General features: G+C 45.0%; 1 protein-coding gene across 2 annotated transcripts in view; it reads right to left on the bottom strand.

Moving 5' to 3' along the window:
* Positions 1-27,429, bottom strand: part of SCAPER (S-phase cyclin A associated protein in the ER) — a 2,262,878-nt gene that overhangs the window by 2,158,521 nt on the left and 76,928 nt on the right. The window lies entirely within an intron of this gene.

The raw sequence follows: 27,429 nt of genomic DNA, 5'->3' as shown, positions 1-27,429 counted from the left end.
CCTCGCAAAAAAAGATGTACCTAAAGGAGGGGTACGGAAACCTTAAAGACACTGAGTGTCCATTTCCTCCAAAGAAAAGCATATCGTAGTGTCAATTACAAAGAAGGACAGGTTAGACGACATGGGAAACACAAGCATTTTCAATGCAACGAGTTTCGCATTTGCTCGAGTTGGAGCTATAAGCGTTGTAAACTCCTAACCGGAATTTTCTTGCCACACAAATTAAAAGAAAATAAATAAATAAAAAAGCGCAATTGCACTATGTAAAATGCAACGCAATCGTGTCGAAGTTGAAAACTGAAAAATAGAGTGTGATTGCGCTACATAAACCCCAGCGCGATCGCGCTGAGTGAAAAATAAACAGATAAAGTAGTCCGGAAACCATGCTGAAAACATAGAGCCTCGTATGTTTTTAGTAGTTTACCGGTGTTGTGTAGGCGGGCTACACACCGGAAATGACGTATGCATGCCTTTCACAAATGAAAGCAAGCAGATTTTAAAAGGCAAGCCCACAAACCAATGAAAATGACTGATGTGACATGGGTGTGGTTGGGAGCCCAAAGAGAGATGCAGCAGCAATGGCGGTAGGTGAGGTCCGCCGCTTATATACAGAAGTCACAATTACATATAGATTGTTAGGACAATTTGTTATGCAAATGTTAAACACAAACCCCAGCACAAGCTGCTCAAGCACAAGTACATGCTTCAGCGCCAGGTATAAATCCTGCAACTATACATTCGATCATGGGTAAAGTACCTGCCAAAGGGGAGGAAACTCTGTTTTGGTTAGCTCAAAAAATAAATGCACTGGGAGCAGTCTTTCCCCATACAGGACCTCAGGATACAAATAGAATTTTGACAATGTGCTTGCTTTTCGGGATGGTTCCCACAATTCAAAACTGTAATACATGGGGCAAAGTATTTGCCACGCTCTACATAACCGCACACGGTACACCAACACTTGCCAATCTTCCGGAGATGCTGAAACAAATTCAAGATGAATATGGGGCAGCCCCTGGCCTAGATTTGTTGATGCAATTAATAGGTAATTTTGCCACTGTATCTTCAATCATATTAAGTAACATTAAAGGGGAAGCAGTTGCACTGATAGTGCGCATGTGGCTCCACGACGTTCCGGCACAGGATCAGGAACGTGAGCTGCCAAAAATTATCCCTGAAGCATACTTCAGTATAGGTTGAGATAGTTTGGGAGCCAGGCCGACTAAGCCACAAGTACAAGGTAGATCCAATAAGGATGCTGCCAAACAAACACCGGAGGGTTCTAAAAAATACAGGGATTAAAAAAATTAAAAAAACACCTAGAAAAGAAAGAGGAGAATCTCCGTATTCAGAGACCCCACAAAAAAATAGATACAACCTTAGAAATAGGGATAATATAAAAACGCCTGACAGATATCAGTATACTGATGCATGCCAATCTCATTCCTTTCAGGACTCACCGGAAAAACTCAGTTAGATCAGCGGACTGAGTATGTGAAACCAAGAAAGGACTCACAACGCTTGTCGGAAGTTTCTGTTATTAAAGAAGAGAAACTTCCACAACAGAAACCACAGTTTAAAAAGAAAAAAGTGGCAGCAGTTGCAATACGACATGCCACTCAAGATGAGGGCTTTACTAAAGAACAAGAAGTGGGTGCTAGCGCTGCTAGACAGTGCAGCAGAAGTCACAATAGTTCGCCGGGATCTTCTAGAGAATCTGGAGGTGAAAGCAACTGATGACTATTTACAAGTAGAGACTGTGGGCATGAGTGTCTCCACACCAGATAGGGTGTATAAAGTAACTATTCAGTTAGAAGGGTACATCGAACGCATAATAGACACCATCTTTTGGGATTGTGTTGTCTCTATTTATGATATTCTGCTGTCCGAAAAAGATTGGCCACTGGTATTTGTTTGAGATCTCCCATATGGAGAGGACACTATTTAAAAATCCTTATTGCCCCTTGTTCCGAAAGAGCTCGTTGAAAAATCCGCCATTGATTGGGCAGTGGTGCAAGCTCCTGCACTATATTGTAATCATGTAGGATGGGACAAAGATTCTCCCTACCATATAAATACCTATAAAATCAACACCTCAGCCCCAACCTCAATATCCAATAAAATACGAGGCAAAAGCCCCAGTGAGGGAAATTATCACACAACTAGAGTACCAGGGTGTCAATTAACCCTCTGACTCATCAATCAACAATCCATTACTTCCAGTCGCTAAACCCAACCACTCATAATAGTCTTAGACTATAGGCATTTAAATAGTCACACAAAAACATATGTTATACAAAACACACATAGTACAGCATTAATTAACAACACTGAGCAAAGAAAATACAAAACAAACCTGGATATATCCAATGGGTTTTTCTGCAAAAACGTAGCGCCTGAAAATAGGGACTTAACAAGTTTCAGCGCTTTAGGCTCCTAGAAAATTTTTTGCCGACTCCCACAAGACTATAAGAAGAGTCATGGACTGTTTTCAGCTTGTGTGACATCAATATTACACCACAAAGACCCTGAGGCCTTGTCCTATGTGGATGATGACCTTATACAACATTTAAGACAGGTAGCCCGCGTTATTGTAGGATTCGCCAAAATCTGCTACAAATGTAACTTTAAAAAAACAAAAATAGTCTCTCCGTGCCCTGTTTCTGGGATACGAGTTGTCGGATGAAGGCAAGAGCCTGGAACCCCAATTTTTAGAGAAATGCGCACAGCTACAACCACCAAATACAATAAAAAAGCTCCAATCAGTGTTGGACTTCCTGAATTTTGGCAGTACTTAAATTACAGACTATGCACAACGCATGAACCCATTATATGACCTAATACGTCCTGACTTTACTAGCAAACAATAGACATTCTCAAAGCACTACAAAAAGACATGCTTGAAGCTAAATATCTAAATACAATGGACAATAAAAAACATTTGGCCGTCAGAGTAATTGCTGGTGCCATTGGTTTCACCTATGTGACCTTCAATGAAAGTAAGACTGTCCCAATTGCATATAAATCACACATATATTCTACAGCTGAACCACACTTTGCTCCCACTGAAAAAATTCTCACTGATGTTCAGTCGGCGGTCCTTAAAGAGAGACCTCTAGCCCAAGGGAAATGCATTATTGTCGTATCCCTGGTCCAAGCCCTTGAGGCTGTCAACACAGCAAGTGTCGCGAACGTTAAAGCATTACATCCATGTTGGATTCAATGGGCAAAGTCTCTGACGGCCACTCATGTTAATTATGTGTTTGATTCCTAATTACAGACCCAAGAAGTCCTACAATACGAACTTGAATATCATGTTCCAGCAAATACACTACCTATTGAACAATACAAAACAATTTTGTACACTGATTGTCAGCACAACCTGCTATAGGCACCAACACCAATACTCTGCTGCTTGCACAGTCGTGAGTGGATATATGAAGGATGGCAAGTTCCATCCAGGAAAAAAAACACACACAGACTCTAGTGGACTCTACAGCACAGCTTGAAAGCTTAGGGCTTTGGTGATGGCACTGGAACATACGGATCCAGACCAGATGACTCTGATTGTCAGTGATTCGTACTACTGTGTCCAGTCCTTTAATGAATACTTGCATTACTGGTGACACAATGGGTTCAGAGATCCAAAAGGTAATACCATAAAACACAGAATTCTGTGGGGGAAGGTAGCGGATCTGAAGGAAAAACTACTGAATGTCCATGTTGTACATGCACTAGGACACCAACGTGTTGGAATACACGTTGAAGGCAACATTTTGGCTGATGAAGCAGCAAAGTCAGTAGTAGCAATAGCTTCAGTCGCAGCTGTAACACACTCAAAAACAAGAGTGGATGATGAAACATTAGCAGCTATAGGGGCGATGGCTGAGGACACAAGTATGCCTAAAGCCTATCCCACTAAGTATTCCTACCAGATGGGGGGCATGTTTGATGCAGAAGTAAAGATTCCAGACGTGGGGTCCGAGTGATTCCCAACAAAGACCTAACACCAGAGTTAGCAAAAGCAGCGCATGAGGGAGTTGTATCTGCACATGCTGGTGTAGCTGCTACAATTTCAATATTACAATCACACTTTTGGTGGCCAGGTCTTTAACAGGCCAAGCAGTATGTCCTTTGCTATGACATCTGCCAATAGAAGGCTCCAGCGTTAAGCGCCCACCACAGACACCCCTCTTAATTTCCACAAACCTTTACAATGTGTGTACTTGGACCAATCTGGTCCCCTGACACCAGACCGTGCATACAAATACATTTTAGTCGCTGTCAACTGATGCTTCAGATTTCTATGGGTCTAGCCACAATGCTCAGCTGACGCTCAAACCGTTAATAAAGATTTGCAAGTCTTTGTCAGTACATATGCTGTTGCGGCTTTCCACTCGGACTGGGGCCCTGCTTTTGCCTCAAGGGCTCACAGAGATACCATGGCTTCATTAGGGGTCCAACTGAATTACTCGTCTCCATTTCATCCCGATGGAAACAGTGTTGTGGAGGGACAAAACCGCAATCTAAAGCAATTCTTAACAGCAAGAGGATTAGGCACGGGTCGTAGTTGGCTTACACACCTGTATGGAATTCAGAGAGTACTTAATAATCTGCCTACAAGGTCCCTGTGGGGGCAGACTTCATAAAAGTGCCTGTTAGGAACTCAAATGTATGTTCCAGATCTTCATTGTCCTGGCATGGAGGCAGCAGATACACCTTTTGACATAAATAATAGTGTCACTGTCTTGCAGGAGTTACAACAATTCCGTGATGACAACGTATCTGCCAGTGCTGCCTCCTCTGGAATTATGGATGTACCAGTAAAATCTACCGGTTGGATTCCCAAGCTGGGAGATCTAGTATGTGAAAAGATTGCTCTGAAAAAGGAGTTCAGTTCTTATCCTGCACCGGTCCCAGTCCTGGGAATACACAGTACCAGAACTGTTATTCTACTACCGCTGCCTGGTTCTAAAGAGAATCGCTTTGTCTCCATTGACAATGTCAAGCTACAACATGTGGCCCATCCTGCATAACAGACCTAGAGGACTCCTGAGATGTGCCCGAATCACTCCCACTACAGACCAGGATGTTCCTCTGCACTTTTTCCAACAGCAACACTGATACCTCTCCGAGCTTGGGAAGGGTTGTAAATGAGCTTTCATTGGTTCCACTCACAACTATTACTTCATTGAGTTCTGCTGATACAGAGCACCCTTCTACAAATACAACAAAAACGGATGTTGTAACATACTACACACCACCGAGGGAATCCTTAGCAGTTTCTCCTCCTCCGAATACACCTCCAGCATTTGTATGAAAAGATGATGGTTACTTTGTCGATGCAGACAAGTTTTCTTCAGACCCATCCGCCTCCACTGTGACTGGACTGCCAAGAGCCTCGTCCTTGGAACCATCTATGGTTATTGCTGACTGTGGTTGCCTTTTTTCTTTGGATTGGGTTTGACATAATATTCTTTCTTCATATACATGGTCATTATCTTTCTGATCGCTTGACAGTTGAACCAGTGGATGAAGTCTTAAAACCACATTTTTCTACACATAAAATACGCAGAGACATGTCCCTAGTGAACATCACAGCAGTGGCAATTCTAGATGGGATTGTATGGGATAAAGTCTTATTCGACATATGGTGCTACAGAGATCATTCAAATTCCTTATGTGTTTCATTGACTGATGTAATTACACCTGGAGTGATTTTTGATGATTGGGATGTAAAAACAGTTGATACTATGATGCCTGATCTACAGTATTATACAGTTTTTGAAAATAATGATGTGTACCAATTTAAAAGAAATTATGGAGATATGTTCTGTTATAATCATTATGGACATCATTTTATTCACAGAGCTAGTACCCCGAAAAGTATTTTTAAATATGCACAATGGGAACACTGCCTGATTCCGCCAATAGGCAGTTCAAAAACGTATACTGAAAAGTTTGCATATTTTTCTGAACACAATGTCAAGAATGCTGAGTCATATTATTTCAAATTGCCAGTGATGGAATATTTGTGTGTATTATTGACTGATACAAAATTGATATATTCTGATTCCTTTGTTTCCCGATTGGCCACAGAAGGTTATGAACATTGGGTTAATTCAACTGATTTGAAAAGTGTGTGGGGAACAAGAAATTGGCAAATTAGAGGTATAGAAGCTTTATTTAGAGCGTGCATGATTCCTGAACAGATGATATTTTTAAATGAAACAGTACAACAAACGAGCTGTTTAGGCTTAGCAAACATTAAAGAACTGAATGCGCCAAGTATTCACGTCCCTGCAAAATTTAACAAATGGCACTAGTACATAAATGCATTTGAAGACCAGCTTTTTGAATGGGTAGAAAATGGAACCTATAACACGTCATTATCACATCCTGGCAGGTGGTTATTGTGGCCTGTAGACACCAACGGGTGCCATTCGCGTTTTGTAAACTCCTCGGGGGGGGTTTAGAACTAATAGGCCAGACCCTCGCTATATATCCTCAGAGCACTGGTTAGTGTGACAACATAGTGTAGGGAAACTATGCCAGCACTGGATAAAGGTCTCCTCACTAGATGCTGTTAAAGAACGTCTTGGTCTCCTGTCCAATTACACCGATTTATAGGACTTTCTGTTAGGCCCCAAAAGATACGCTTCATATATGAAACATACAATGACATTTGGAAACTTTCCCAACAAGAAGCAGCTGCCTGGTTAAGGCACATAGATCAGGAAAATTTATGGAAAGCATTAGCCATCATAGATAACGACATTAACACCTTGTCCGACCGCATTTACACCCTAAATAATATTGTGTCCTCTGCAATAGATATAGTACAGAGTGATGTGTTGTTTCTGCAACATGGACAAAGTCAGCTACGATCTATCATGCAGTTAGGTTGCACACTACAAACACTGACGGTAGGTCGCGTCCCCTGGCAACATGTTAGCGCGAGGGAGATTTTTTCAACATTTAATTTAATGAGACAGCAACAAATAATGGCTAAGAAGGAAGCAACATATATCATGTTGAGAATAGAGAAATTAGAAAAGTTGCCTTTTACTGTGGCTGAAGTACCCTCTGCTGAATATGTTAATACACTGGGTTATTATTCTGCCTATTTCAACACTTCAATTCACATCCTGCATGAAACACATTTCGGTAGGCAGATATGAAAGGCTGGGAGATAATTACATACACAAGGTGTGGAAGCTACCCTTTTCCTAAAAATGTTTCAATGGGTTGAAAGAGGTCTTTCTTAGCGACAGCGAATGCAAGACTTCTGTGAGCCATTCAATGGTTTTTAAACAGCTGTCCTTGCATGGGACATGCAGTGACTCCATGACGAATTTAGCCTGTTATCGGAAAGGAGTCCCGGTAACATTAATCAGACCATTGTTCCAGGTGCGCTCCAATTACAGCTATGTGCTCCTTAAAAGTGAGAGCTGTTGTGGAATGCGAGACAGAAAACATTATTTGTTTCCGTCTCCAAAATTGTTACATGTTGTGGGAATGTCCTTTTTCCCCTTGCACAACTCAAAGGAGTAACAGACAACTGGACCCATTTTGCTACTCCTGATGCTAACTTTGACAAGTTGAGCAGACTAAAGGCCTTATTGTTCCAAGAACATGTGGCGCTTATATCAGCCCAAGAGATTTAGGCGCTTCAAGTTGCAAGGTCATCAGCGGAGATTCAGACCTTTTAAATATCAACTTTCCGACACAGTTTGATGAACTCGGTGGACGAATATTCAATGCGTCTAGTACTAGTGGAATAGCCCACTTTAAAGCTGTTGGTTCTGGTTTCGTTAATACATTCTCCTCTATATTTGGTCTAATACCTTCTGTCATACATTCACTTTTTCCGAGTGTTTCGGGGGATTTCTGATCACTTTGGTTTTAAATTGTGACATTCTGCTGTTGCAGCTTTTTCTGCGCAATGGCTGTCCCTTCACAGCAAGGAGGTCTGAAAGCTCAAGTGTGTCGTGAACGCACATTGCGTATTTCGGAGCACCTCTCCTGCAACAGCTAAAGTGTGACTGGTCTTTGTCATTCCGACCAGTTTTGGATTGTGTGCAGCCTGTGTTTCGATGCATCTGGTGCCTCTTTGAATTTGCACTGGAAGTCTGTCTTTCTACACAGCGTTAACTTTCATTGGACACTGATCTGTTGATGTTCTCAATGAGGGCTCATCGTCAGACATGCGTGTTGAGGGTGCGTTTGCTACGGGAAGCCGTTTATGAGTTGCCCTTTGTGGATTCGGTGACTCTTAACTCTACAGTGGGCATGACACAGAATGCTGCTGCCTCGGCTGAAGCTCAGGCTCTGGAACACGAGCGCTTTTTGGTCTTCCCTGGACATGAATTCGATATTTTGTCACCTGCCTAAGTTAACCGACTCCTGGCCTCCATTGTCCTGGATATAATTGGCAATGCCCAAACTGACTCGGACTTTTGAAATTGGGTACCACGTGCCACATTGTGGTATTCGAAATTGTCCTTTCATATGGCTTATGTTCACTGAACTTGTCATAATTAACGCTTTGGTTGATGTTTTAGTTTTGGGTTTTATATCCGCATTAGCGTTGAACCAACTTTGACCAGCATGGGGAGTGTGTTGTATAGCTATTTTAGTCAGGTTTTAGACACGTTGTTTTAGCTAACTAGGCCTGCCGCTGTGCACTTTCACCCTATTATATTTTACACGGCATTGCTATATTTTTCTAGCAATAGCTTCATTTGCGGTGCTGTTTTTATTTCTCTCTATCTTATTGTCCTTTCGCCTAGGAATGCATTGTGTACTTAGCAGGACATATAGATCACTTTGTGCTTTCTCCAAGGCTACAGTCAGAGAGGTTTGCCAACAAATGTGGTATGCTGTGTCTCCTGCATTCACAGAAACACGCACTCATACGTCGGGACCATTTCTTAGCATGTTGGCTGTTTTATTATAAAACACCCCTTAGTCCCAGACATGCTAGAGGGAGATTCCAGCCAGGTGACCACAACTGTATGCGGACTGCTGCAAGCTTCACTACAGCTACTTGTTTAGATGGCCGAGCCCTGAACTGGATGGGAACGGTGTCTCTCTAGACCTCAAGCCTCTTCTTCAGGTATGAGGGATGATGTTCTCCCAGGGGAAAACCCGAAGGGCAGATTAGGCTTCGTATGCTGTGCTCATACTTAGCGTAGGTGAGGAGCTATAGATCCACTCCTCTGTTTAAACAGCATGGTTGGACTGTTCTTGTGTTTTACATTTTTAGTCACATGCCTGATCCTATTGTCTTTTATTATCCTCGTTATTGCTATCCACCTGCTTTTATCTAAGTTGCAGATATTTTGATAAATGCTTATTTAAATATATTCTTCCTTTGTTGTCTTTGCCAGAGTGAGATTTTGGCAACAGAGAACCGGATGAGATCTGATGTACCACGAATCCCTGAAGAGTCTATCTTACCATGAGCTTGGTTGCCACAACCATCTCGGTCAGAGATGGGGCGCTGTTAGTGCTGTGGGAAACCCCGGATTAGGCCGACAGGTGTCACCAGGTGTGATATTGTACTCAGTACCCACAATCTAGGCAATCCTACTGTCTAAATCCAGTAGCCTCATTACCCTAATGAGAACCTATGCAACAGGGGGTTACTACCAGAGCACTGAAATTGAAAATTGCCCATTTTAAGGCTGTTCTCCTTTCTGACGAGGAGTAAAGTGTTTGACTAAAGCTCCTATAAACTGTAACATCTATCAGATAACATGGTGCAACCTCTTATAGCTGATGAGAAAGCCTAGGTTGAGAAGTGTGTTACAAATTAGGTAGAGATTTTGTCAGGTAAGTCATACATATACAGATAAAAGTATAAGATGCTTAAGATGGGATGCCTTTAAAGAGCAGTTTTAAACACAGGGCAGAACTTGGGTCCAAAGGACACAACCTGTACAAGTAATGTTAAGTGATATTTCTTGTCGGCTGTACATCTTCAATTATTACCAGGGAAGGCCTCCTTCCATGCATACGCCTTGAGGTATTATTGTGACATTATTCCTTCTCAGTAATGAGCTATATTATGCCAGCGCCTCTTTCCTACATTCCAACTTATTTTCTATAACCTAATTTTGTGTAATACATATCAAAATTTAATAAACAACCTTTTGTGTTTCTAGCGCCCTCTATCGACATTCCAGTGTTTCCACCGATTATCCATCTTCTACACGTGGACATTAAACTCCAAATCCTTAAAGAACATCAGTAGGTTTCAGGTATGTGTATTACTTGCAGGTATGTGTATTACTTGTTCTTCAGCCTTTCATATGTCAGTTGATTCTATTCTTGGCTACATTCAGGCAAGTCTCAAATCTGTGATCAGTCATCATGTGCTTGAATACAAATATAGAGTCTTTCTGAGCAAACATTCTTGCTGAAATTGTTGAGAACGACATCACACCACCTTATTTCCAAAGGTATGCCAATTCTGATTTGTTTGTATGAGCTCACCTTGTGTGCTGTTACGATAAAGGATTTCTTTAAATCACGTTGCAGGACCCTCACACAGCACAAATATCGATTCAATAACTGTGGCTAACTAGCTCACTCAATAGTAATGCTGGATATCAGAAAGATAGCTTGTTGTGAGGTATATTACAAGAATTCCCATCTTTCCTTATTTATTTTTAAAGCTAAGACCTTTTACTGAACTTGGCGGCAGCAACTCGTCATACTTCCAAGCATTTCTGAGTTACATAAACATGGAATATTGGGATATTTAAGGATTACTACTGTTCTGCAATTCAAAATGTTTACATATCCTTATGCTAGTAAATTGTTTTTTTTTGTCCTTTATTTCATCCCCCTTTCCTTTTCTTTTTTTTTAATGTAAGGATGTAACATAATTCACATTACTATCGCCCTGCTGCAGAAATTATTATTATTAACATGGTATGGGGGCGTGGCTGCACCAAGCCAAATAGGAGATGTTTAATCCAAGAGGACCAACGCGGCAGTGTAATCCAGCGCAATCCAGATACACTGAGCAACCCTTGCCTGCCTTTTCTGTGTGAGGAGGAGCTGTAAAAAATATCAGAGGCTCCAGAGTGATTTGTTGAGCCAGGGGAGGCATCCCAAACACGAGGAGCGGCTGCAGCCTGGGCGCAGAAGGCAGATCAAGGTAGCAAAGCCAGGAGTTCTTGGAGCCGGCCCCTTCTGTACAGGGAGTGCAGAATTATTAGGCAAATGAGTATTTTGACCACATCATCCTCTTTATGCATGTTGTCTTACTCCAAGCTGTATAGGCTCAAAAGCCTACTACCAATTAAGCATATTAGGTGATGTGCATCTCTGTAATGAGAAGGGGTGTGGTCTAATGACATCAACACCCTATATCAGGTGTGCATAATTATTAGGCAACTTCCTTTCCTTTGGCAAAATGGGTCAAAAGAAGGACTTGACAGGCTCAGAAAAGTCAAAAATAGTGAGATATCTTGCAGAGGGATGCAGCACTCTTAAAATTGCAAAGCTTCTGAAGCGTGATCATCGAACAATCAAGCGTTTCATTCAAAATAGTCAACAGGGTCGCAAGAAGCGTGTGGAAAAACCAAGGCGCAAAATAACTGCCCATGAACTGAGAAAAGTCAAGCGTGCAGCTGCCACGATGCCACTTGCCACCAGTTTGGCCATATTTCAGAGCTGCAACATCACTGGAGTGCCAAAAAGCACAAGGTGTGCAATACTCAGAGACATGGCCAAGGTAAGAAAGGCTGAAAGACGACCACCACTGAACAAGACACACAAGCTGAAACGTCAAGACTGGGCCAAGAAATATCTCAAGACTGATTTTTATAAGGTTTTATGGACTGATGAAATGAGAGTGAGTCTTGATGGGCCAGATGGATGGGCCCGTGGCTGGATTGGTAAAGGGCAGAGAGCTCCAGTCCGACTCAGACGCCAGCAAGGTGGAGGTGGAGTACTGGTTTGGGCTGGTATCATCAAAGATGAGCTTGTGGGGCCTTTTCGGGTTGAGGATGGAGTCAAGCTCAACTCCCAGTCCTACTGCCAGTTCCTGGAAGACACCTTCTTCAAGCAGTGGTACAGGAAGAAGTCTGCATCCTTCAAGAAAAATATGATTTTCATGCAGGACAATGCTCCATCACAAGCGTCCAAGTACTCCACAGCGTGGCTGGCAAGAAAGGGTATAAAAGAAGGAAATCTAATGACATGGCCTCCTTGTTCACCTGATCTGAACCCCATTGAGAACCTGTGGTCCATCATCAAATGTGAGATTTACAAGGTGGGAAAACAGTACACCTCTCTGAACAGTGTCTGGGAGGCTGTGGTTGCTGCTGCACGCAATGTTGATGGTGAACAGATCAAAACACTGACAGAATCCATGGATGGCAGGCTTTTGAGTGTCCTTGCAAAGAAAGGTGGCTATATTGGTCACTGATTTGTTTTTGTTTTGTTTTTGAATGTCAGAAATGTATATTTGTGAATGTTGAGATGTTATATTGGTTTCACTGGTAATGAAAAATAATTGAAATGGGTATATATTTTTTTTTGTTAAGTTGCCTAATAATTATGCACAGTGATAGTCACCTGCACACACAGATATCCCCCTAACATAGCTAAAACTAAAAACAAACTAAAAACTACTTCCAAAAATATTCAGTTTTGATAGTAATGAGTTTTTTGGGTTCATTGAGAACATGGTTGTTGTTCAATAATAAAATTAATCCTCAAAAATACAACTTGCCTAATAATTCTGCACTCCCTGTATAGCTCAAGCCGCCTGAGGCAGGGCCTAGAGAGGAGAGGAGCAGGCTATGGAGGTCTCAAAGATTTCACACCAGCAGCATTTCTGTGAGGAGGGGGCCTCATGCCTAGAGGGCAGGGATCTTCAGCCTCACATAGTGAGTGTCACTGCAGACACAGTCTGCCAAAAGCAAGAAAACAAGTCTGGACTGAGACAGCCCCAAGGGAGAAGCCAAGGGAGGAGAGCACACAATCTGTGAGCCATACACTTCCCCTGGACCCTGTCACTCTTCCTATCAGAGGGGGAGGCCATTGAAGGAATGACAATGATGCGGGCAGGATGACAGTAACTGGCAATGAGTTTGGCTTGGGTTGCCACTGAGGCGCCCCAACCTAGCGGCTGCTCGTGCTTCCTCACCCTGGACCCCTGCCCAGGGTGTAAGGGGTGAGGCAAACAGACCCTACACCACAGGAGAAAGGGTCAGCCTGGAGAGAGAAGCTCTCTCAGCTGACTGCGACAACCTTTGATGTACGGGCGACCTGCAACAGACTGTCATAGCTCAGGAGAGGGAGGGAGGGAACACACCAGCATTAAACATAATCAGGCCTCTAAAAAAATAAAAAATAAAAGTGATGGGCATACACAACACTCTAAATTGATGGTGGTGCCCAGAGAGCTCCCCACCGCAGAAGTTGCAGGGGGCCTGCCTGGACAAGATAAACTAGATGTTATATTGGCAGTCATAGAGACCTCCAGGAACTACCTGGAAACAAAAGTAGACGCAGTCAGCGAGGACATTAACCTACTTCTGCAAGATCATAAGGAATTGTCTGAGCGGGTGCCCCTCACCGAAAAGTCCTTGGCTGATCTTTGACCCCAGATGTCAGACTTTCAGAAGCAACTGTGGGATCTCTTAGAGAGTGCAGTTCTTGAAGGCCCAAGAAAAAGACACAGAGGTCATTGCCAGGCACGTTAAAATCTGCATCATCGGCCTCACAGATGGTAACAAGGGCCCCAACAAGATGGGCCACCTGGAACAGTGGTTCAGAGAGCTGGTGCTGACAGAAGACTTCATCCCATTTCTCTCAGTGGAATGAGCCCACCGAGTCCCAGCGACACGCCCTCTGACAGGAACTCCATAGCATCCGATTGCCTCCAAGCTCCTACACTAAGGACAGCAATGCGATCCAAAAGGCGGTCAACCCTTCACCCCGATACTCTGACAATCACCAGGTCCTCCTCTTCATAGACTACACCTTGGCAGTGCAATGTCAACAGGCATCTTTTTTTAGAGAGGAAAAGGATACTGAGAAACTTTGGCCTGTAACATGCTCTTCTTGCCCCTTCCAAAATGAAAGTGAGCGATGACCACGTATTTTTTTTTTCATGGAACTGTCCGAGCCCTTGGACTGGCTGGAAGCTATGATCACAGCTGCTATCAAACCAGGGGATAGCCAAGAGACCCAGAACCGCAGGAGCAACTGCCTATGACAGGCCCGACTGCCGCTCCGGATGCTGAGCAACACCCGAGGCTCAATCAAGGTAACAAGTCCACAATAGACGTTAATCTGTGCTGGAGGTAGCGGAGACCCTTCAAGAGGGCCTAAAGCTCCACTCAGATTCCTAATCTAGCACCTCAAAGAATGGGCGCTCTTGCACTTCCTATATACTAGACATGAACTTACTTTTGAGACTGGCTCCCAAAACAGCACACAATATTATATAGCTGGACTGCCCGCAGCCCACGCTGGGTTCCTGCTGGGGCCCACTCTCTTGTTGTCGGCCTAGTATGCCTCTCCTTTATCCATGTGATTACCAGAGGACCGGTCATGGGGCACACCTAGTGGCCTTTTCTTTCATTGCACCCCTTCCATGAGATGGGCTGGACAAGCTGTCACAGGCCGTTGCCTAGTTACATGCAGTATTGTTGTTCTGTTCGAACACAGTTCTACTGGATAGCCACTCCCCACAGCCCCTACAGTTACCACAGCCAGAACCTTACAGATATGGCTACAACAACAGGCCTTGACTGACATATGGAATCACCTCAACCAAGGTGTCAGGCTCTACTCCTTTCACTCTCCACCAAGTTTAAGCACACTTGGACAGAGTGGTCTGCTCACTCTTTTTGCCCCCTCATTGCTTCACTGGATTATCTTGGCAGGGAGCTCTGTCCACAACCCCCTCCAGCTAAGCCTTCAGTGGTGGTAAAAAGCTTCCCTAATCCCGACATGGAGACTGCAGTCTTCGGCTCTGGAGAACCCACCCTTTAAAGACACCATAACATGTACAATCCAGGACTTTGTGTCCACAATGAAAGCACAACATCCTCCATTGCACTATAGTGGAAAGCCTTTAAAGTGGTGCTCCAGGGTGAACGCATACAAAGATTGGTCGGGTAAAGTCCACACTGCTTCAAGAGCTGGACGCTGCTGAGGGAAAGTGGAACAAAGCAGAATGGTAAGCAGTATGGTCCCCCAACATCTCCCCCTTCACTTTGAGGTCCATCTGAGAAGGACACACAACTTTTGGAGCACCTCCTCGGTCAAGATTTTGCCACTTGTTCAACCAGAATTCACTCAGAGGGGGACCGTTCTTTTAGATTACTGTTGTGGTTGACCAATAGGCACATCAGACTACCTCCAGTGACTACACTCTGAACTCGTGGTGGGGGCAACTCCCCGTGCAGCAGGCAATACAGGAGGTCTTTACTTTGTACTATACGGATCTGTATAGAACTCAAACAGAGACCCTGTCCTTCGACTTTTAAGAGCATTTTAAGAGCAGATACCCCTTCCCAAACTCTTTCTGATGGCCTAAGAGAACCTCAGTAACCCCCTTACAGACCAGATGAAAGTGGTAATAAGGGCGTTGTCTACAGGCAAATCACTGGGGACAGATTGCCTACTGGCAGAATTTTATAAAGCCTTTCAGAGAGAACCTGCTCCCAGACTGCTCAAATTATAGGAGACTGCAATGTCAGCAGGTTGCCTCCCCACCACGATGAGGGAGGCCTCTGTGGTGTCCTTATTAAAACCTGAGAAAGACCTTCTAGATATTGCTTCTTATCACCTCATTGCAATACTAAACATGGACTACAGTGCTAAGCACCAGCTTGGCCCAGTGAATGAAACAGATATTGCCAAAACTAATCTACGAAGACCAAAATAGGATTATCCTGGAAAGGAGCACCTCAATGTGAATTAGGAACTTGTACAGGATTACGGAGGTGGCACAGAATACATGGTCCAGCGCCACCGCACTGATGCTTGACATCCATAAAGCCTTTGATCCTCTCGACTAAAACTACCTCTTCCCAGTCCTCACTAAATTTGGCTTTTGCCCCTACATTACAAAAATAATCTGCTTATTGTACACCTCCCCCACCACACCGCACCGTTTGTGCCTGCCCGACTCTATTCAGGTAGCACAAGGCAGGGCTGCCCTCTTTTGCTTTTCCACTCCTCTCTGGCGATAGGCCACTGGCAGCTAGGGCACAGGCTGAGGTAGAGGGGTGGGAAATCCCCCTGCCAGATGGCACTCATACCATCTCATTGTACGCAGACACCGTTCTTTTATACCTGAAAGAGCTCATCTATGGCCTCATGCCCACAGCCTCTGTACTGAGTTTGGTTCAGTGTTGGGACTTAGAGTTAGCTGGGACAAAACATGCCTGTTTCCATTGCAGCATAGGGCAACCCCAAAGGGAGTTGAGCTGGGCGGGGCCTGTTAGTTGGGAGCTGTCTGCAGTCTGATACCTGGGAAGCCAGGTGATTCATACTCTTCCGGACCTCCTTGACGTGAACTTGGTACCTTCCTGGCCAGTAGTTACAGGTGTGGGAGGTGAAGGGACTGACTAGTGTAGTGGACCTCTTTCAAAGTGGACATTTAATGCCATCTGAGACCCTCCCCAAGGGCCAGTTCCTCCTTTACGCAGCCCTCAAGCGAGCTCTTGCAGACATTTGGGCAGCACACGAAATGAAACCAGACACTCACCAACACCTACAAACATTACACACGGGGGGTGGGGGACGACCACAAGCTGATCAGTTGGCTTATTAGAGCTTTGATTGCGCACACACACACCGACACCCTAAGGCATGCCTGGGAAACAGACTATGACAGGCCACTTCACAATAAAATAAATGGGAAAGGGCCCGGTCATACCCATTCAAGGTCCATTGAAATGCTAGGCTGAAATTAATCTAATACTATATTTTACACAGCCTTTTATGGCGGCCCCTACCGCATGACCAACAACTCTGAATCCCTTACTACCACTCAGCAAATGAGTCCCTCATCTCTTCATAGCCCCCATTTCACAAAGGCTGCCTTTACTAATCCACTCAGTTATCACCATAAAATATAGTTCTGTTCTTTGCAGCAGGCATGTTGATTCCCAATGCTTCTTTATGTCAAGTCAAAGCTGCTGCTAGACAAAACTCCCATCTCTCTCCCTAGAAGGAACGTTAATCACAAGAGGTATCTTCACATTTTATTTGCTTCCTGAAGGCTGGACGCACAAAGAACTTTTCAGCAGGTGCTTTTAAAATCGCAAATTATTGCTAAACAAGGCACCCCCAAATCCAGGTCAGCACCCGGTGCAGCCGCACCTGTCACACTTTCGTAAAGCTCCGATTTTACATAGGGCATACCTCTGCCCAGAACGCTTTGCCCGCATAGTCCCTACAGCTGCTTACACCTGTACCAGACATAACACCCCAGGGGCAGGCCAGAGACATGCTCTGGGACTGCTCAGACTACAGGAATACTAGAGCAGAGTCATACTCTCCATGAATCAGGTTATAGTGATCACAGGCATATTAAGGTGGGAGGCAGGACCCCTGGGCGTTTACACACTATCACCTAAACATGAAAACAGCCATGCGATTCCTGGATCTGGTGCTCATCATAGCCAAGAAACACGCTGGAAACTCCCAGCACCGCCCAGGGATCTGGCAGAGTACTTTTTTTTTTAACCTGGGGAAGGGGGGGCTAGGCAGAAGTCTTGCACCGAGAGGAGCCCAGAGGCCTATGATGTGGTCCAATGGCTCAGGAATGGGAGGCATTACTTTCCCGACTGACTCTTCCTTAGGTTCCCAGGAATCCACAGACTGCTCTCCTTTTCACCAGGCTGCGTGGAAATGAGATGGTCTTTCTTGAAACCCTTGTCCATTTCCTTTCACTGCTGGACCCCCTGCCCACCATCTCGCCTGCAAATGGAAGACTAGGACTGAGGGACCTCACTCCCTCCCCTGCTAAGTTACTGTTGGCTGATTCTTTATGCCTCTCTCCATAGGATGACCACCTGGCATCAAGGCAAATTCTGGCCAGAACTGTAAAAAATTCAGGACAAAGGGTCACAATTCCAGACAAAAATTCAGGGCGAATGGTCAAAATTCAGGACAAAAATTCAGGAACAAACGTCAGTTTTACAGACACATCCAAGAAAGGCCATACCCCATTATGTTATCAGAGCATTTACTCACTCTTTTTTAAAACAGCACTATTTATTCACTGTATTCTTTTTGTGATTGCCTCCTGGCATGCTACATTCAGGTGTCACATTACATCCTTGTTCAGTAGTAAATTAATGCCCTTCAACACTGTATCAAGGCCATCACCCCTACCCAGATCTACCCAATCTTTCTTTCTTTGATTAAAGTCAATACAGGTTTCCAAGCCCCTTTGCATTTGCAGATTTACCAGTTGCGCACATTTGCGTTTCTTTAGGGAAGAAGACACCCTGGCACAAAGGTCTGTTTCTTATCTGTCTGCCCCTCCCTCCTTCCTACAGAGTACAGGAGACTCCCAGCATTTCAATCCATCTGGGGAAACTGATCAGTCAGTTTATTGCTTGCATTGCCCCTCTGGCGGCGTAATAAAGGTACTAATGACTGGGGTGGTCTAACAATGTGAATACCACAATTTTGAAAGAGGGGCAGCCCCATAGAGGGCCCTAGGTAGGGGTAAAGGGGCCATTAAGCTGTGGTGTCACCGAGGAGTGATGTATTTATGTCTTAAAGGATGGTATCCCCTGGCTGTGGGGTCATTTACAGAGACCTATGGCTTCCTCTCTCTGTTGGGCTTTGCTTCCACTTCTGCTCACTTGACAGAGCGCTACTTCAAGCCGACAAGGTTGTTATGGTCATCTACTTCATTAGTGGTGATGGCCCGCATTGGGAGAAGGGCAAGATTAGCCAAGCGTGATGAAACTTTATTCTTTTTAAACTGCTTATAGACACTTAAGGCTACTGATATCCAATCATAGGGGTTGGCCTTTGCAACACTGGAGGAACTCACTTGTAGCACTTTTGTCCAATAGCACCCTAACGAAGGGCACACCCTGAGCATGTGTTGTAAATCTCTCGTCACAAGGGGAGCAAGAAGCATTGGCCTTTTAGAAATACTTAGTGATCACTACTGGCGTGAAGTAGGCCCTACTATGCAGGATGAATTATTGGAGAGGTGTAAACTTGCTGTTATGAGAAACTTAATGGGGGAAAGCAAGGGCATGCTTTCACTCTGTTTAGGGGAAAACTCAGCCTGATCTGTCTCCCATTTGTTACAGATAGTGGTTAGTGGCATAGCAGTGAGTGTAGTGAGACCTTTGTAAAACCAGATGTGCCTGTGCTCCGAACTAACAGTGCAAATGGCCTGGACAAGTGAGTGTGGTGCCGGTCTGTGTCTATTATGGACCAAATAAGTTGCCCCACCCCCCAAAAACCACGCCAGCAACCTGGGCGTCATCTTAGACTCATCTCTCTCAATGGACTGACAGGTGAGCGCAGTCTCATCTGGTTGCTTCCACACCCTGTGCATGCTTCAAAGAATCTACAAGTGGATCCCCACCGAAGCCAGAAAGACAGTCACCCAGGCCCTTGTCAGCAGCCGCCTTGACTACAGCAATGCACTCTACACCGGAACCACCGCTAAGACCTGGAAAAGAATACAACACATCCAGAACCTCCCAGGCCGTCTCATCAAAAACGCCCCACAACAGAGCCACACTTCCGCCCTTCTAAGAGACCTATACTAGCTGCCCATCGACAAGAGAATCACCTTCAAGCTCCTGACCCACACCTACAAGACCCTACACAACACCGGACCAGCCTACCTCAACCACAGACTCTCCTTCTACACTCCTGCCAGACATATCCACTTCACCGGCCAGGCCCTCACCAACGTCCCCCACATCCGGAAAACCACAGCCGGAGGAAATCCTTCTTCCACATCACCACTAAGACCTGGAACACCCTCCCCATCCACCTCAGGCAACCTCCCACCCTGTCACAGTTCACAGAGGACCTCAAGATCTGCATGAGCCTACAACTCCACTTCTGCCCAAGCTGATGTCTCTAAATCATTCCCTAGTAGACAGTCTACTGGTAAATCTGAGGCAACCACAACTTTCTTTGGACCAGTAAACCCCCCCCCCCGCAACCCCCACCCCCCCCCCCCAAAGTTGAGATTCACAACAGCCATGGGGTGGCTAAGAGTGTTGTTATGAGCGTCTGCAACTTGGTACTGCTGACCAAGTAGGTGTTGTTCAGGGTGGACCATTTTCTGTATGACCATAGTAACACTGGCACCTGTGTCCCTGTAGGCCTGAACCTCAACACCATTTATTAGGGGAAGTTGCTTGTACTTATCCATATTAAGGGGACAAGCAACCAAGGTGGCCAAATCAATGGCACCTTCAGAGACTAACACAGCCTCTGTGGTCTCCCTAACAAGACCAACCCCAACTACATTGCCAATAGTGAGCCCAACTACACCCTTGGATTGGCTATTTGTAGGTTTCCCACCACCACTGATATTACTAGGGGCACAAGAATTTGTAGCAGGGGGTGTGGTAGTGGGAGGTTTGGTGATTTTCTTTGGACAACTGGAATCAGTTGCCCAATGGCCTTTGACTTTACACAAATAACACCAAGGTGTTGATTATTGGAAGAGGATTTGGACCCACCACCCCCACCAAAGGGTTTTTGTGGGACTGATGAAGATTCAGTATGTTCACTTTTCTCCCCACCCTTGTCAGAAGATTTATCATCCTTCTTCTTGCCATCCTGGTCACCCCCTGTATGATATTTTCTGTTCACCCTTGTTCTGACCCACCTGTCTGCCAATTCTTGGGGAGAGGTCAGATCAGAGTCCACTAGGTATTGGTGCAACAAGTCAGACACAGAGTTATTCAGAATATGCTCTCTCAGAATAAGATTATACAGGCTTTCATAGTCAAGATACCTTACTGCCATGTAACCACCCTTCCAAGGCCTTCACTGAACAGTCCACAAAATCTGTCCAGTCTTGAGAGGACTCTTTTGTGGTGTCTCTGAACTTAATCCTGTATTGTTCAGTGGTTAAGCTAAATCCATCCAAGAGTGCATCCTTCAATACTGTAAAATTGTTAGCTTCACTTTCTCTAACAGTAAGGAGCCTATCCCTACCCTTTCCAGTGAAAGGTAGCCACAAAATAGCAGTCCACTGCCTTTGAGGGACCCCCTGTACCATACAGGCCTTCTCAAGTGCAGCAAACCACTTGTTGATGTCATCCCCCTCCTTGTAAGGGGGGACTATCTTGTGCAGATTCTTGGAATCATGCTCTCTAACAGGATTACTATCAGGAATACTGCTGCTGCCACCATGGGGTCCTAACCCCAACCTCTGTCTCTCCTTCTCAATGACTTGGGATTCCCTATCTAAGGCCAGCTGTTGCGGTTTAAGCTTCAGTCTGGTCTCTTCAACCCTCAACTTTTTGAGTTCCCTTTCTAACAATTTATCCTCAGGGTGGGTGGGTTGGGAATGCTTTGACACAGATGACAAATGGGAAACTTCAGAGGGGGACCTGTCCCTAACTGTCTGGACCCTGGTAACTTGGCCTCTAGGAATAAAGGATGCCCTACTGTGATGGGAACCTCCATTACTACCAACATTACTGTGTGTCCTGCTAGGGGGCTGATCCTGTTCAGAACCCTCCCCACCCTTCTCAGGGAACTCTCCTGAATCAGACTGGGAAGTTTCTACATGTTCTAACCTCTCATTTGATGGGCCAGCTTGGGTCTCATCATCTACCATAAGCAAGTTGAACAGAAACTCTTTTGTAGGGTTCTTTCCTATAACTAAACCTCTATCTAGGCAGAGACTCCTTAAGCTCTTGTAATTCAAAATGTCATAAGTAGCATTGACAGTTTTGGGAGCAGAATCTACCACAGACATGATAGCAAAAGGTTAAGAGATAGTGAGAAGAGAGAAAAAGATTTAGAACTTTAGAAAGCACAGAGAAAAAAAAAACTTTTTCTAACTTTTAGAAGTTTTAAGAAACTTTTCAGAAGTTTGTAAAACGTTTTAGAGGAGAAAAGCAAACTTTTTGGGTTAAGTGTACATACACTGAACTGTTTGGTATAGGATTCTCTGATGAAAAGAGCAAAATGACAAAGTGGTAAGTAGTTACAAGTACTTATCCCAGCACTGCACAACCAAAGTAGGAGGCTGGCCTGGCTTGTAGTGGGTACCAGAGGTACTTACACCTTGTGCCAGGTCCAGTTATCCCTTATTAGTGTAGAAGAGGTGTTTCTAGCAGCTTAGACTGATAGAAGGTAGCTATGGCAAAGCAGCTTAGGCTGAACTAGGAGACATGCAAAGCTCCTACTATACCACTTATATCAGATGCACAATATCATAAGAAAACACAATACACAGAGTTACTAAAAATAAAGGTACTTTATTTTTATGATAATATGCCACAAGTATCTCAGTGAGTACCCTCAGTAAGAAGGTAAGTACTAAACACAAGTTATATGTACACAAACCCAAATCAGGTAAGTAAGAGCTAGAAAAGTAATGCAAACAGTGTAGAATTACAATAGGTTGCAATAGGAGCACATAGATATAGGGGCAACACAAACCATATACTCCAAAAGTGGAATGCGAACCACGAATGGACCCCAAACCTATGTGAGCTTGTAGAGGGTCGCTGGGACTGTAAGAAAACAGTGAGGGTTAGAAAAATACCCCACCCCAAGACCCTGAAAAGTAGGAGTAAAGTACACCTACTACCCCCAGAGACCACAGAAGTCGTGATAGGGGGATTCTGCAGGAAGAACAAACACCAGCAGTGCACTGACAATGGATTTCCGGACCTGAGTACCTGTAAGACAAGGGGACCAAGTCCAATAGTCGCAACAGTGTCCAGGGGGGGCAGGAGCCCAGGAAACCCCAGCTGAAGGTGCAAGGAAGCTGCCACTGGTTGGAAGAAGCTTGGAGTTCTGCAAGAAAGAAGAGGACTAAGAACTTCTCCTTTGGAAGACGGATGTCCCACGTCGCGATGAAGCTTGCAGAGGTGTTCCCACGCAGAAAGACCGCAAACAAGCCTTGCTAGCTGCAAGGGACGCGGTAGAGGTTTTTGGGTGCTGCAGAGGACCAGGAAGGACCAGGATGTCGCCTTTTGGAGGAGGAGACAGAGGGGGCCCTCACAGAAGCAGGCAGCACCCGCAGAAGTACCCCAACAGGCACTTGGAAGAAGAGTGGACCGGAGTCCACGCAAAGTTACAAAAGGGAGTCCCACGACGTCGGAGGACAACTCAGAAGGTTGTGCACTGCAGGACAGAGTGCTGGGGAACCAGGCTTGGCTGTGCACGAAGGAAATCCTGGAAGAGTGCACAGGAGCCGGAACAGCTGCAAATCACGCGGTACACAGCTTTGCAGTCTAGCATGGGGAGGCAAGGACTTACGTCCACCAAACTTGGACTGAAGAGTCACTGGACTGTGGGAGTCACTTGGACAGAGTTGCTGTGTTCCAGGGACCACGCTCGTCAGGATGAGAGGGGACCCAGAGGACCAGTGTTGCAGTCTTTTGGTGCAGGTGTTAGCAGGGGGAAGATTCAGTCGACCCACAGGAGATTTCTTCGGAGCTTCTGGTGCAGGGTGAAGGCAGGCTACCCCCAGAGCATGCACCACCAGGAAACAGTTGAGAAAGCCGGCAGGAATAGGCGCTACAATGTTGCTGGTAGTCATCTTGCTACTTTGTTGCGGTTTTGCAGGCGTCCTGGTGCAGTCAGCGGTCGATCCTTGGTAGAAGGTGAAGAGGGAGATGCAGAGGAACTCTGGTGAGCTCTTGCATTCGTTATCTGAAGAATTCCCCAAAGCAGAGACCCTAAATAGCCAGAAAAGGAGGTTTGGCTACCAAGTTAGGAGGATTGGCTACCAAGAGAGGTAAGAGCCTATCAGAAGGAGCCTCTGGCATCACCTGCTGGCACTGGCCACTCAGAGCAGTCCAGTGTGCCCCCAACACTTGTTTCCAAGATGGCAGAGGTCTGGGACACACTGTAGGAGCTCTGGGCACCTCCCCTGGGAGGTACTGGTCAGGGGAGTGGTCACTCCCCTTTCCTTTGTCCAGTTTCATGACAGAGCAGGGCTGGGGGATCCCTGAACCGGTGTAGACTGGCTTATGCAGAGATGGGCACCATCTGTGCCCATCAAAGCATTTCCAGTGGCTGGGGGAGGCTTCTCCTACCCAGCCCTTCACACCTATTTCCAAAGGGAGAGGGTGTAACACCCTCTCTCAGAGGAAATCCTTTGTTCGGCCTTCCTGGGCCAGGGCTGCCTGGACCCCAGGAGGGCAGAAACCTGTCTGAGGGGTTGGCAGCAGCTGCAGTGGAGACCCCAGAAAGGCAGTTTGGCAGTACCCAGGTTCTGTGCTAGAGACCCGGGGGATCATGGAATTGTCCCCCCAATACCAGAATGGTATTGGGGGGACAATTCCATGATCTTAGACATGGTACATGGCCATGTTCGGAGTTACCATGGTGTCGCTATACATAGGTAGTGACCTATGTACAATGCACGCGTGTAATGGTGTCCCCGCACTCACAAAGTCCGGGGAATTTGCCCTGAACGATGTGGGGGCACCTTGGCTAGTGCTAGGGTGCCCACACACTAAGTAACTTTGCACCCAACCTTCACCAGGTGAAGGTTAGACATATAGGTGACTTATAAGTTACATATGTGGAGTGGTAAATGGCTGTGAAATAACATGGATGTTATTTCACGCAGGCTGCAGTGGCAGGCCTGTGTAAGAATTGTCAGAGCTCCCTATGGGTGGCAAAAGAAATGCTGCAGCCCGTAGGGATCTCCTGGAACCCCAATACCCTGGGTACCTCAGTACCATATACAAGGGAATTATATGGGTGTACAAGTATGCCAATGTGAATTGGTAAATTTAGTCACTAGCCTGTTAGTGACAAATCTGGAAAGCAGAGAGAGCATATCCACTGAGGTTCTGGTTAGCAGAGCCTCAGTGAGACAGTTAGGCATCACACAGGTAACACATACATGGCACATACTTGTGAGGCACTGGGGCCCTGTCTGGCAGGGTCCCAGTGACACATAGACTAAAACAACATATATACAGTGAAATATGGGGGTAACATGCCAGGCAAGATAGTACTTTCCTACACTCTTCGACTGATTCTCAGCACCCCCTACCTACCCCAGAGCCTTAGACCCTCATGGGTGAGTAGCCACGCTTTATAAATCCCTGATTGATTGACTGAGTGTGCTAGATGTAAAGGTTCATTAAGAACTGATTGTCTGGGGGACAGACTGGTCTGACAGTTTGTCAAATGTAAGGAGGCAGCATTCTTCAAACAGGTCTAATGAGAACGGAATTATTTCAATGGGTCAGGTGCCCTCATGAAAAGAGGACCGTGGGGTCCAGGGATTCCCAGGAGACGTACATCTGGCTCGCAGGGGGGGGTTTGAAGCCCTATTCATAGGGCCCATGGCTCACATGTAAGACCACAAAACCACCTGAAGCACACAGAGGTGGAAGCTCTTGCAACTAGCGGTTCATCAAAGTACAGCTCGTAGACCAGGGCCCTTAATCCCCTGCATCAACTGAGAAGCGCAGCTTGGCAAATGCCACTCTGCAATGCCACATGTGCCATATAAGGTCCCCAACAGAGTTTCCAAGCCGTGAAAAGAATTTGAGGTGAACTGTGTAAAGGGTAAATTGGCAAAGTAGTATAGCAGGTGCGGTAATACCACCATCTTAGAGAGGGCGATATTCACGACTGCAGCAAGACGTGGTTCTTCACGAGAAGTGAGGGCTGTCACTTCTCGTCAGGTTGCCATCCAACAGATCACGATTGATATGGTATATTTTGATCCCAAGGTATCAGAAGGAAATGCCCTCACACTGAAGAAGTGGTTCCTAAAAGCTGCACTTCCTTACCTGGAAAAGTAAGGACAAATGGGACTATACAGGATTTTGACCAATTTACTCGAAGGCCGGAGACAGCAGTAAACTTCAAGGATGCACGTTATCTCTGTGGTGTCTCTGTGGAGATCCTTAAGGTAGATTAAGAGATATCGCTATATAATGACAAAATAAAAATTCCAAGCTTTCATGGAGTTTTTGATTTCTTTATGGCCGAAAGCAAAGATTATGCTTTACTTTCTTTACTGATTTAAATAACCTTTTTAGAAATACAAAAAACACCTCCATGAACAGGTTATTAAACATGACTAAAACTACAATTCCCATGACAAACTTACAACTGCCAAGACAGCTATAGTTCCCATCTTCAAAGTCCGAATCAGAGTTTTAATTTGCAGCAAATGACAACGTGTTAGAATGTGAAGTCATACACTGCTAGGCTTACTTCTGCTCCATGCCTCATCGAAGAACATTCAAGCATCAGCTCCCTCAATCATTCCTTCTCTAAACACAAATTAAAAATGTCTTCGCATAATACCAGGGAAGGAAAAACATACATACTATAAAGCACTGCCTTGGAAAACTGATCAACATTTCTTTATCTGAACCTACTAAATAGAGTGACATGATCTTTGCCTCGTCCTTAATAGTTTAAACACTTTCTGCAGCGAAAGCCAGGACACTTTGCAGTCTATGTCAGTCGTGGAGATGAGGAGTATGCTTGTTCACAGCTTAGTCAAAACTAGGCTGGCTACAGCTGCAATAAGATTGAATAAAAGCTCTTTAAAAGTACATTCTACTGACCAGTCAGCTGCCTTGATAATGCTTTCCAGCATAAACCCTATCATAAACGATTGCCATCTGGCATAAATATGTAGCATAAAAACTGTGAAATGGACATGAATTAAGTTCTAAATGGAATCCACAGATTTTCAATGCGCGTGTCAGAGCTCTCAGATGCCTTAGAGTCCGCCTAAATCTGCTCACTCAAAGCTTCATTCTCCTCGAAAGAACAAAGCTTTTGCATTTTTCTAGTGTGCAAACTGATCATGATCAGTTGCTTAATCATCAACAGTCCCAATTATAGTAACTGCTCAGTTTTTGCCTTATCCCAAAAGAACAGACTACATGTCTCAGGTGTCTGACAAATCTCAATTTCATCATCCTTTACAGAACGGCATCTCAAAAGAGTAATATCATGGCAGTCATTCCCAAACAATATTAAGTAATTAATCCGCTTATACATCTGGGGCATGTATTAAGAGCACCACTTCTAATTTTGTGTAGTACCAAAGGAGTTAAATAGACGATTTACATTTATACAAGTTGTTCAGAAAAGTCATAGATTCACATGCTTGAATCATTCCCCATTGTCGAGATGGGAGCCCCCGGTACATTTAACCAAGTAGTGTTGACATAGATCTTACCTAAGGGCCCTAGGACTCTTAATTTAATATTC

This window comes from Pleurodeles waltl, chromosome 3_1 (genome assembly GCF_031143425.1).
Source record: "Pleurodeles waltl isolate 20211129_DDA chromosome 3_1, aPleWal1.hap1.20221129, whole genome shotgun sequence".
Lineage (NCBI taxonomy): Eukaryota > Metazoa > Chordata > Amphibia > Caudata > Salamandridae > Pleurodeles > Pleurodeles waltl.
The sequence above is the reverse complement of the archived record's forward strand: the minus strand, read 5'-3'. Positions and strand labels throughout refer to the sequence as shown.